Here is a 12,889-nt window from a genome sequence, read left to right as displayed (position 1 = left end):
AGCATATTCTAGTTTAATCTTCACACAACTCTATGAAATAGGTCCTATAACTATCCCCATTTCAATTGAGGAAAATAAACCTTAGAGGTATTGGCTAACTTGTTAAAGTTCAAATGGGTCTCAAATGACAGGACTGAGATTCAGACTAAGCGTAGAAATCCTTGACTCCAGACCTAAAATTGCTACATTAAATTACTTTAAGAATACTGTTCTGGTTACTATTGCGGCATAAAAAAAAAATTGCCCCTAAATTTTTGCAGCTAAAAAATTATTTTGCTCACTTTTTACAGGGCTCAGCTAGGCACTTTGCACTTACAGTCTCTTAGACAGTTGTAGTCAGATTTTGGTTGGGGCTATAGTAACCTGAAGCCTCAACTAGGTTGAGCATCATAGATAAGTCAACTCAGGACTGCAGTTGATGTTGGCTTTTGGCTAGAAATGGGTTGTCATCCAGAGCATCCACTCATGAACCCCCAGCTTAGCAGTCTCATAGTAACTGGACTCCTTACATGGCAGCCCTACTCCCCCGAATGACTAACTGGAGAGAACCAAACAAAGATACATGCCCTTTTCTAACTCAGTCTTGGAAATTACACAACATCATTTCTGTTGCACATTCTCTTGATTATGAGTGACTAACTAAATAGGTCCATAATTAAGAGGAGAGGACATAAACCCCACATCCCAGTGGGAAAAGTATCAAAGGATTTGTGCATATGTTTAAATGCACCACAGAAATTAGTTGGATTGTTATTTGGATTCAATGTACCTCTTTGAAATCTGCCTCTATTAAGTATCTGCTGAAATTTAAGGGAACTTAAAATCATTGTGTATTAAGTATGGTTGAGATTTTATAACCAATTTTTATGGATAACATTTGATAGAACAATTAAACTTATATCTGTTGACTTTATTAATTGATTAAGATGGTCTAATTTATAAGTATGCATGTTTTACGATCAATATTCAAATATAAAATAATAGTATAACTTGCATTAATAAAAATATTAGTGACAATTACAAGATTTATTCATCATTTCCTTTTCTACTAAGAGGTACGTATTTGTGTTTTTATATTATATTTGTATGTATAATGTATTTTTATGTTGTATTTGTATTTTTGAGGGAAAATAAGTATCTTGATGAGTTGCATTTATGATTTTGCATCCAATTTCAGTATGCAGGGATTTTTCCACCACCACCAAGCAATTCTCCAACACCAGCTGGGTGTCCTATGATTCAATTTAATTATGACACTAATTACCTGGAGATAACATCAGATCCCACAGGTTAAGGGCTCAGTTCTAGAAGATTGTGTGAGTCTCACTCCCCCACCTCAGATGTCACCTGGGCTTCTGACCTACCGGCTACAGATCAGAGGTTTCAATGACCACCTTCTCAGGTTTGGTTAGTTTGCTAGAGCAACTTACAGAATTCAAAGCAACATTTTGGTTACTAGATTACCAGTTTATTATAAAAGGATGTAACTCAGAAACCACCAGATGGAAGAGGTGCCTAGGGCAAAATATGGGGGAAAGGCACAGAGTTTCCATGCTCTCTCCTTGTTTGCCATCTCCCCGAGTCTCCATATGTTCACCTACCCAGAAGGTATCTGACCCATGACCTTTCAGATTTTTATGGTAGCTTCATTACATAGACACGAGCTGATTACATCATTGACTATCAGTGATTAACTCAAATTCCAACCCCTCTTTCTCCCAGGAGGTCAGAGGTGAGACTGAAAATTTGAATCTTCTAATCAGAGGATTGGTTATAAGGCTCAGCTAGGCAGTTTGTACCAACAATCCCCCGACCACCGTTCTTAGGATACCTAGGGGCCTTCCAGAAACTTGCTTAACTAACATAACAGAAGACAACTTGGAAATTCCAGAGGTCTTAGGAATTGTGTGCCAAGAGCCAGACAAAGACCAAGCATACATTTCTTATTACAAACCACAATAAAACACCATTACTCTTTAAAATCGTGAAAAACTGGACAATTGTTCAATACGTATATGTATGTGAGAGGAAGAAGAAAGAGATAGAAAAAGGCAGAAAGAAAAGGACTGAAAATAAAAAATTTGGACCAGGGGTTGCTAAACTACATAGACCAAACTACACAGACCAAATCCAGCCTGCCTCAGTTTTTATATGCCTTAATATGGCCTGTGAGCTAAGAATGTTTTTTACATTTTAAAATCTATTTGAAAAATCAAAAGAAAGATAATATTTAATGAACTGTGAAAATTAAAGAAATTAAAGTCTCAATGTCTATAAATAAAGTTTTATTAGAGCACAGTCAAGTTCATTCATTTGCATATTGTTTATGGCTGCTTTAGTGCTACAACAGCAAAGTCAAGCAGTCGTGTCAGAGACCATGTGGCCTATACTCCCTAAAATACCTACCATCTGGCTTTTAACAAAAACAAACAAACAAAAACCAAACCCAATTTACACAAAATAAGAATTAGAGAAGTGACATGATAGATGGAAGTTATTCTTCTTAACATAAAACACAAAGGTACACAGTGAGTCAGTTAATAATACTGATAGAAATAAGTTTGTGAACATTCTATAAATTATTGGTCATATAAAATTTTCTTTCCTGATTTTATATATATGATACTGGGATATCTGCCCTGTACATCTATGTCACTCTGCCAATGCAATGCTGGCAAACACAAATATACATCTTCATAAACATAATTTGATTTTCCATGGTTAACAAATCAGAGGCTATAAACAAGCAGATTTTTCATAAATGTGTGTGCCACAGATGTGAAAGTTCAGAGAGAATAAAGTTGGGGACTTTTTTTTCCACTTCATTCTTTTAACTTATTTAGTATCATACTATAATTTATAAAAGAGACAGGTGTTCCTTGCAACATAGTTTTCTCTATTGTTCTTTTAGCTTCCACTTGCAGAGGATCAAGGTGCTGATAGGTAGCTCAAATGCAGACTACAATTTCAACCAGCAACTCAAGAAGCTAGAACATCATAAAGTTGTACTGTACATATTTTTCTTCTGTCTAGCTATAGAAATAGATGCCAACAATAACAGAAAGCACTAATGACTGTAGTCTGCATTTCCCACCTAATGGGCATATCCAATCACAAGTTAAATGACACAAGAACAGCAGCTTAGATATAGTAAATACAGAGTGCTTCATCTCTAAGCAAGGCTGAATTTAATCTACCCTGAACAACATTCTGATTTTATCTCTTATGGAAAATCAATCATTCAACGTCTTTTCAGGGGTGGTTGTTAAATCCGTAAAAGTGGACAGAATTACCCAAGGAGAGTGACAGGCTGGGACAGAATGTGTGTCTCATGGGATCACACCTGGGCCAGAGCTTCAAGAGCTGGGACATGGACAGAGATAAGCATAAGTGCTCTCAAGCTGCAGAGCATGAAGCCAAGAGATTTCAAAAAAAAAAAAAAAAACAAAAAAAAAAACCAAACAAACAAAAAAACAAAAACAAGGCCCAAGTGGGGTAATTAGACATCAACTGTCTCCTGATGTCACCATCCAAAAATGTTCAAAGTAACTATAATCAAACTTTTAACATAACTTTTAGTTATGAAGAAATACAGGTAATAGAGAATAATGGATATCATGAAGGAAAGTCTGAAAAAAATCAGAATAAGAGGTTTTCTATAAGAAAACTGGCCTGTTTTGGAAAAGTCAATATTAGGGCAGAATGGAAGGAGGAAGGACAGAACTATCCTAGATTTAAAGGAATTTAAGAGATAAGATTTAAGAAATTTACATGTAATATATAATTCTTGATTACATTTTCATTTTTAAAAATAGTTATTCTGGAAGAAATTGGGGAAATGTGGATATAAACAGAGCATTAAACTAATCAGAGATTTGTTCCTAAATTTGTTTGATGAGATTATGATATTGCAGTTCTGTAGGGATAGGTGCTTTTCTTTTAAATTTAGAAATGTATACTACAATATTTACGTAAATCCTTCCAGATCTATAATTAACTTTAAACTAGTTTACCCCTTGCTTTATAAAGATGAAACAATATCTGCATGTAAGTAGTAATTAGATGTATGTTCATTCTACTTTTGCATGAATGAAAAATTTTATAACAAAAAGGTTTTTTAAAACTCTGAGAAAATAGGGAGACAAGCCATTTAGTAGCCTTATCAAAGTCTTGATCTAAGGGTTTACAATACAGTGATTCGATCCAACTATGCCACAGAAGAAAAGAGGGCAGAGTAAGCAAGTTTGGAAAAGAAAGTAGAAGACAGGACTAGAGTGATGCCTGAGAGGTCTGCACTGAACCAAGGGTTCTTTGAGGCTCTCATCTATGGCTTCGGGGTTGACAACATATCAGGCATGTTTACACAGAAAACTGAACCTTCGTGGCCTCTGCCCTCTTTCCCCTTTTTGCACATTTCAACTTATTCCATTGTTGGCCTTCCTGGTAATTTTCTTATGGGACTTTATTGATTTTTTTTACATGAGTCTTTAGTTATGCATCTCCTTTGGCTTTGGTAAATGTTTAAATCTCATCAAAAAGCTCGATGAACAGCAGCATCACTCTCTTCATTTTCCTTCTCTTTTTACTCCCATAGAACTTTTTCTTTCATATTTGAAATTTTGTTTTTGATAGCTCTCAAACTCTGGAGATTTTATTTTTTCTTTCTCTATTTTCAGGACACAGGAGTATGGCCATCTTGGGACACCTGGGTGGCTCAGTAGTTGAGCGTCTGCCTTTGGCTCAGGGCATGACCCCGGGGTCCTGGGATAGAGTCCCACATCGGGCTCCCTGCAGGGAGCCTGTTTCTCCCTCTGCCTGTGTCTCTGCCTCTGTCTGTGTATATCTCATGAATAAATAAATAAAATCTTTTAAAAAAGAATATGGCCATCTTATCTCTTATTTGCAGTCTGCCCTCCTAAAACTCAGACAGCTGCCTGCCCACTGTTCCCCTTCCAGGACTGCGTAAAGACTTGAAGGACAGCAATCCTTGACTCCAAGGTCTACAACTTCTGGTACATTGATCAATTTCTTCCTTATAGCCCAGAATAAGCTCCAAGGCAGCAGTTTCCAAATTTCTAACTCTAATTTCTAAAAAATTAAATAATCAACAAAAATAGTAAAGAATTTAGCTTTGAAAAAAAGTGAATTTAGCTTTGGATACTATTTAGCGCAAATGATTAAGTAGAAATCTGAATACCTGAATTCCCTGAAACTCATTTTGCATCTGTGATCTGGGCAAAGACTAAGATTTCCTTTCCCTCCACATCCCCATGTGCACTTAGCCTTTTATCCTCACGTGAATGCTCTACTATTCTATCTTTGATTTCTCGGGTATTCCTTTATAACGTACCTCATTACTCCCTTATCTCCTGCCCACATTTGCCTAAGTTTTCGCAAAAAAAAAAAAAAAAATGAAGAATTAGATCAGGAATCTGACTTCTTCCCATAAGAGCTGACTTCACTGTACCATGCTGCTTTTCCTTCTAATCAACAAGGAAAGACAGATTGGTGAGAGAAAGACTTCCATTAGAGACTATTAGCTCCTATTAGTGAGGAAGGAGAAGCTAGACATAATTAACTATGTCCCCTACGGGATTGGGTTTAGGAAGGGCAAATTAAACCCCAGCTTCTAGTAGAGAGCTCTTGGTGGAAATATGCTGATGAAAAGAACTGGGGGTGGGGGGCAAAACTAAAAGAGAAATAAACCCTGATCACAGATGTGACTGCTACGGGCCGGTAGAACCCAAACCTAGTGAGTCCCTTGGCTTTCTTCTGAGATTTGGTCTCAGTAGCAGTCAAACCATTGTCTAAATGGAGCCACCACTATCACCATTTAATGCCAGCCAAGTCTCATATCAAGGGAGGATGCCCAATCCAAAAGAATTTCTTGATCCGGGACTAGTATTGCTCCTAACTATTTACTTACTTGTCAACTGTACCCAAAATACACAAGAATCTAATTTTTAAAGCCTGTGTGTTAGGACTGCTTAGATTAAACTAACCCAAATGTGTAGGTTAAGGGGATTTTCCATAAATGCCCTTTTCATTTAAAGAATATTTCATATGTTTCAACTTATAGAAGAGAAGGACAAGCATTTTAGGGAGAGTACAGAAATAAATGTCATATATGAGGCTACATAGTAAAAGAGAACATGCAGCTATTCTAAATGAGTTTAAAATACTAGGTTCAGACTAATTCCAGCTTTAGGTATTCAAGAATTTAAGAGCATGATCTCAGAGACAGGTTAGTAATATCCTAAAAGAAAGAAGACCCAGATGGCTAGATATGGCAATGTTCAATCAGAATAAAAGGAAAAAATATAAAAACTACAGATGTGGATACTTGGCAAAATCTCTAAATATTCAATAACTGATTATTATACAGTAGGTTTGTGAAAATTTATAAACAATGCAGTGACTGCCAAAGAAATTGTATACTTTTAACCAAAAGCCAAATCACACTTCACAATGAAATAAGACAGAAGAGATAAATTTAGAAACAGTAAATCTGTAGAACTGAATACAAAATTTTCATTATTTCCAGATGATATAATTGTATAAACAGATAATTACAGGGAATCAATTGAAAACTCATATTAATTAATAAGACAGTTCAGTAGATTAGCTAAATAAAAGATAAATAAGAAAAATCAATAGCTTTTCTATGTTTTGTCAACCTCCATTAGAACTTTAATGGAGGCAAATTCCTAAAGATGGCACCTGTCTGGTGATGCATGAATCAGCCTTGTTCAGCTTCCAAAGAAAATAGCTATGAAAATTTAGAAAAAGATGAACACTGTTAATAATGTTGAAAGTTGACTATAGGCCAATCTATTATGGGAATTGGGGAAAACTGGTACTAAAAACATGAACAATGAGGATCAAATGCCTGTTAGAATTTGTGGCCAAGTCACATATTTTACATTCTTCACCCAGCAGTCAAGAAATAGTACTTCACTTTTTACCGAGACCATTATAAAAAGAAAGGATCAAGAATTTTTCAAAATCAAAGGTTAAAAACTGGTAAAATTTAAAATACTGTAAAACTTGAAAATAATTTGAATAGAAATGGAAATAACAAAAAAGTCATCCCTGCAGCAAAAGACAGATGAAAGAGGAGGAGGAGTAAGGGGACAGGGAGGAGGACTGAATCAAAAACAGAATATGTGTATGAGAGTTGTAGGCAAAACACTCAATGAGGGCAATAAATGCAAATGGATTAAAGACAGAGTCTCCAGTACTAAACCTAAACAAAACACAACTACACATTGGTTATAAGAATTGCACTTAAGAAAACGTGACACTAAAAAAATAGTTTAAAAAGTTATGTGAGAATATTTACCAAACACAAAAATAATACAAAAGTTAAACATTATCAAAGTGATGAAAAAGCAAAGATAATCAGCAATTGAAAGAATAATGTATAAAAATAATAAGAAAAAAATGTAACTAGCATGAACCATTAAGAGCAACAAAATAGTCAAAGGGTAATAACATTTTTCAGTCAATACAAGGAGAAATTGATAGGAACACAACCTACAGGAGACAACATAGTGCTCTCAGTCTTGACTAACCAATCAGAAAAAAAATAGATCTGAGTATGATAATAGCACAGATCAAACTTTCAACCCACAAATAGCATTTTAAAAGCACACAGTAAACATTTAGCACAAGCAAGAGCTTTTTTCACTCATTCAATAAGTTTAATTATAACCTGTATGCCAGACAACCCCAATACCCTGACCCAAAAATAATATCATCAAGTGTAAGGTCATAAAGAAAACCAGAAGACTCCCCCAAAGCACAATTATTTTGGCTACACTGTTTGATCACAATATAACAAAACTAGAATTAAACACTCTTGTGCACACACACAAACACCACTTTCTAAGTACTCTTGGGAAGAACTGAAATCAAAACACAATTAATAGTATTTAGAAATTAATGGCAATGAAAGCATTCCATATAAAACCTTATGGGGTATAAAAGAAATTTAACCCAGTTGCCAATTCGTGGTTTTAAATTGTGTCATTTTTAGATAAGAAATATTATAACTTAATAACCAAAGCATTCAACTCCAGACAGGTGAAATGGAGCATAAGTAAAATAAGTCTGGTTAGAACATAAAAAATAAAAAAATCCATCTCCTCGCCCTAACAACCAAAACAAACCAAGTAAGCCACAAAATCATAATTTGTAAGCCAATTAAAAATCTGAAGTTACAAAGAAACCTAAGTGAATTAACTCAAGAAATGAAAAAGCCCTTCATAGGAGAAAAAAGACCACAGCTGCTTATATCCCAGGCATCGTGACAAGAATGAGGACAAATGTACCACAGATGGTTTAAGGAGGAATGAATAGAACTTTTAACAAACTTTCAACCACCATATGGAATTACACACTAGAATTCAAAAGAGCCCCTGCCACAAAGTGTATCTGCACCCACATGCCATCCTCTCCCATAGTTCTTCACCTAGCATAAAGACAATTCCCCAGCAACTCAAAAAGCTGGTAGTCAAAATATAAAGAACAGAAAGATCAACCATAGTTAAAAAAAGAAAAAAAAAAAACCTGATGGCTCATCTATAAAGCACTAAGAAATTTCTGGAATCTTGCCAGGGCTTAGACTCCAAATACCATTAAAGGGTCAACTTTAAGTTGTTGGGCCAGTGATGAAGAGAATCAAACAAAAGCTAAATAAATTAATGAATTAATAACAGATCAACTCAACAACAATAGATGACCACATTAACTTACGTGCCTCTAGCAATGTGGCAAAAGAAGCGGCATGACCTTTTTAGGAGTTAAATACTGTTAACTTCAGTGTCTAGTATCCTTTTACACAAAATGCCCTCTTATGCAATCAAACATTATGAGACATTCAAAGATGCATGAAAATGTGCCTGTGGCCAAACAAAAAAGTATCAGTAGAAGAGGACTCAAAGAAGAGCAAAGGTTGGATTATTAGTTAGGGACTTCAAAATATCTGATAAAAATTCCAACAACAACAACAAAAATTCCAATAGATCCAGGTGAAAATGTGGACAACATGCATGAAGATATAAGGGATTTCAATAATGAGTTGGAAGCTGGAAAAAAAGAAAAAAAAACAGAAATGAGGAAATGATAGAATTGGAAAATACATCAGAAATGTTGAATGGAAATATCAGAGTAAACACTCTCACTTTATTCTTTTTTAAGATTTTATTTATTTATTTATTTATTTATTTATTTATTTATTTGTTTATTTATTTATTTGAGAGGGAGCGAGCACTCTCATGCACATGCATGAGTGGAGGGAGAGGCAGAGGAGGAGGGAGAGGGAGAGGATCTCAAGCTACTCCACACTGAGCACAGAGCCATCCTGGAGCTCTGCATCTCATGACCCTGAGATCATGACTTGAGCTTAAACCAAGAGTCAGGCACTTAACCAACTGAGTCAGCCAGGTGCCCCTCTCACTTTATTCTTGATCTTAGGGGAAAAGCATTCAGTATTTGACCATTAAGTATGAGGTTAATTGCAGGGTTGGGGGAGAAGGGGGCAGGATGAGTTTGTTTGTTTGTTTGATGTCTTCAAATTGCAAAAAAAAAAATTCCCCTTTTGGTTGACTGGGAGTTTATTTTATTATGAGTGAGAGTTGAATTTTGTCACATGTTTTTCTGCATCAATTTAGATAATTTAGTTGGCATCACAAATGGGAGTCTCTAGAATGACCCTGACTCACGGAAGCATTATTTGGGAACAGGACAGGGGGCAAGGAATGATGAATCTCTAATGCCTAGATAGCTACTAAGTCCCCTCTGGTAGGCGATGGCTGTTACTTTGCCATTTGCTACTGAAGGTAAAAGTTACCAGTGGAATTTAGAAATAATGGATGCAACTCCCGAGGAGTTGGCTCACTGGATATACAAAGAAATGCAGAATCATGACAAACAAGCTAAATACACAATCCTCTGGTTATTTTTATCTGTAATAGCTAAAATCAAAGTAAAGTATTTGGAGCAGATTCCGGTGCTGAATTAGCTCCGATTTTGGCCTTTCCAAGATACAGCTTTTATCCTTACAACTGCTACCAAAGGGAAAAATTATACTGGAAATACTAATAGCACTTCTGTAAGCTCTGGTCACCAAAAATGCAGTCAAGGTTGTAGGGGGGACAAAAAGCCACTGAAACCAAGGAGTATAAGGTGAAGTGGTTGTCTCATTTAGTGAATCGATGTCAACAGCTTCCTGAAGAATCTTCACTAACTGGATTGTGAGAGTAACTAACTTAGGAGCAGTCGTTTTGGTTTCATACAATGCAGAATGGAAGAGGGCATTTGGGGTGATACAAGAGCCACAGCTCACTATTGAACAATTACAACATTCACAGATAACTTGTACAGTTTCCCCAGGGAGGAGAAAGTCACCACACACAGTTGGCAAGCCGACCACATCAGGCACATGACCAGTGACACTGGGAGGAGATTTGCATAGCTGGTGGTAGATGCAAATGGTCAAAACACTATAAAAGGTCTGAAACAAAATTTAATACACCATTTTGGATCACCAAATTATATTCCTTGAGAGTGAGGAACACAGTTTATAGCCAATAGTGTGAGGTCAATTTAATGAGAATTCTTAAAATATATCAGTGGCTTCTAAATCTGCATTTTCAGGCTTGGCATTTGTGATGAACTCTTATATAACTATGATAAAGGAATTATATTTTTTTATTAACTAGAACACCTGCTTCCTTTTTATATAATCCTCTATTTATTTGCTCTCTATACTCATCTTTAAGTCTTCATAAATTGCACCTTCTTCATAAACTGCGGTGTCTACAAAAATAGTACACAGTGAACACAAAAAAATCTGTAAAGATAATGAATATGATAATGTTGATGACAATGACTGATATGCAGATAAAAATATACATAGCTAATTGAAAACTTAATTTCCACTTCACTATAAAAGAATATCTAGGAACAATGAGAAAAAATGAAAGTTAACGGAGAACACAGAAGGATTTTCTAAATCAAGATTCAAAAGGAAAGTAGGAGAGAAAGCAAAGAAAGAAATCACTTAACAGAATCATTCAGTAAAACATATCATAGGAAGCAGGAAATGCTGGAGGCACTGATACAATGACAATTACATCCACGTCTCCCATTAAGTTTCTAGTTGTTGCCTTAGGGAGTCTCAACTCACACTCCTGGGAGACCTCATTCTTGAAGCCTGGTTTACTTATTGCCTTGTCTTTTTAAAATTTTCTTTTAGAATTATTAAATCCCCATCAATGGTATTAAAACAAAATGTCTAACATAGATAAGGACTACTCATACTAAGAATTTGATTGTTTTGTGAATGGATTACTTGACTATTTTTATTTTGATTGAGTATGGGGTAAGATAAAAGGGCATTGCCACTTTACATCAATTTATTAAAGAAGACATTTATTCTTTTATATTCAGCAATGCCCCATTTTGTAAATCTTTCCCATAATTCTTAAATCATAGTAGTGATGGAAGAAGTACCTACCAGAGAAACTAAAGGCCTGTCCCAGGCCAACAACATCCAGGGATGTAGCCATCTATGTTAAAGTTGGAGAGGATTTAAGAGTTTATCTGGTTGAACTTCTTCATTTTGATACAGGAGAAGCTTTAAGTCCATTGAGATGCACCCAGAATCACACAGGTGGTTAGCTGCAGATCCAGTGAAGTTACAATCTTCTCACCACATTTTGCTACTCCATAGTGTTTCTGCATTTCTTAATCTATCATATGCCCTACACCAAACTGGAAATCAGTTCATATTAGGTTCTCCAAAGAAAAAAAATCAATAAGATGTATACATATATAGAAAGAGATTGATTATAAGGAATCAGCTCATATGATCATGGAGGTTGGCCAGTCCAAAATCTGCAGTGTGGGCTGGCAGCTCGGAGATCCAGGAGAACTAATGGTGCAGATGAAGTCCAGAGTTAAGGAAAATTCACACAAGGATCCTAAAGACAGCCGTACCTTAAAAAGTCAGGCAGAAAACTTTTGCTCAGGTCTCCTAGTTTGTGGATGACGATGAACTAAGAGATACCACTGTTAATTCTGACCCGGATTTGATAATGAAGGCAACGATGAAATTAATCAATTGCAAGGATTATTATTATCTATCATTCCTATCTTCTGGTTCATTTGGCTTTTAATCTGTACTCACAAGCACTAAGTTCACTTCAAACCCAATTCAAGGATATTGCTTTATTGCAAAGTGACTCGAATATGAAACTAGTCTTTTTAGGGGCACCATCTGTTGTTCATGACACTTTAAATGAAGGAGATTTCAGTTGCTAAATATTCCACAGAAACATATGAAGAGAATTCAAAGGGTTTAAGTTTCTAAGAAAATACAATGTCCCCTAAGCATGAAATGAAACCCTTTCTTCAAAGTGTTTGCAATAACAAAGAAGTGTTTAATCATACTGGATATACATAAATCTTTTCTGGAAAAACAAAATAACACATGAACTAAATCAAGTCTACTGCAAAGCAAGCGGAATGATGAAAATCAGTGATCTTCTTATTTACAATCACGTAAGGACAGAGAGAAATGGGAGGTAAAGAGAAATTTGCCCCAAATCAAATTGTCCTCAAAAGGCTAATTGATGTGCTCCCCTTAACTCAAATCCTAACTATGAGTCAATTGGACAAGGGCTGAGTTGACCACAGAGCAAGAGGTCTGTAAGTGTTTCTCTCAAGGGGTTAATCAAACTTCTTGGCCTCAGCAATTCATTTTTAAATGACTTGAATATGCTAGAATGTCCCAAAGGAATAATTGATGAATACTAATTACTATTCGAAATCCCTTGCAAATAAGGAGTTACCAGATAAATGTTTGGGGTAAGAGTACCTATTA

The sequence above is a fragment of the Vulpes vulpes genome, chromosome 3 (genome assembly GCF_048418805.1).
Source record: "Vulpes vulpes isolate BD-2025 chromosome 3, VulVul3, whole genome shotgun sequence".
NCBI classification, from domain to species: domain Eukaryota; kingdom Metazoa; phylum Chordata; class Mammalia; order Carnivora; family Canidae; genus Vulpes; species Vulpes vulpes.
The sequence above is the reverse complement of the archived record's forward strand: the minus strand, read 5'-3'. Positions refer to the sequence as shown.